We start from the raw sequence: 873 nt of genomic DNA, 5'->3' as shown, positions 1-873 counted from the left end.
TAGCAAGACTAAGGCTGTCGGGAAGTGAGGGCCTCCCCGTTGCTGCCATCAGACGTGCAGTCAAACAGGCCACCAAGCAGGTGAGGACCTGCCCAGAGCAGGCAGATTTGTGCCAGGAGGGGCTCACACCAGCTTAGTCTGGACCAAGGGAAGCAATCGCAGCCCTTCCAACCACCTCCACGACAAAGTGCTGCCACAGGAGATGAGCCCTGTCTGCTAGGCATCTTTGTAGAACGGGACCCAGCTGGCTGTGCCCAGAGGTGTGGGGCCAGCCACGGAGGCCCTGAGTCTGTTGCTGACGCGGTTGTTCTGCTCTTTCCAGCAATGCTTTGTTTGTGGCGAGAGGGGGGCTACCATCACATGCATAGAGGGGAGCTGTTCACGAAGCTTCCATCTGCCCTGCGCCATGGACGGGGAATGTGTCACCCACTTTTTGGGAACCAATGGTAAGGGCTGTCAGCAGCAGCCAAGCCAGGGAGGAATCCGCAGTTACGCCTCCCAGCAGCCTGCCAGAGCCACAGACAGGGCCTGAGGCTCCTGCCTGCTCCTCTGCCCTCCTCGCAGCACTTCTCACTGTGACCACGCCTTCCATCTTCCCCCAGGACCTTCTGTTGGGAGCACCGCCCTCGACAGGACACTTTCGAAGCTCCACCAGAAGGCACCAACTGCCTCATCTGCCTTGAGCCTGTGGGGGACAGCTTGTCCTATCACACCCTGGTGTGCCCAGTGTGCCAACATGCCTGGTTCCACCGGGGTTGCATCCAGGTAGGAGCCCTCCCTTCACCCTCGCTGGCACGCTTGGTGCTCAGCAGCACCAGGCACTCCTCACGCTCACCCTGCTTGTGCTTCTCCTGCAGCAACAGGCCTTGAGTG

This window comes from Meleagris gallopavo, chromosome 1 (genome assembly GCF_000146605.3).
Source record: "Meleagris gallopavo isolate NT-WF06-2002-E0010 breed Aviagen turkey brand Nicholas breeding stock chromosome 1, Turkey_5.1, whole genome shotgun sequence".
Lineage (NCBI taxonomy): Eukaryota > Metazoa > Chordata > Aves > Galliformes > Phasianidae > Meleagris > Meleagris gallopavo.
This window is presented reverse-complemented; position numbering follows the sequence as displayed.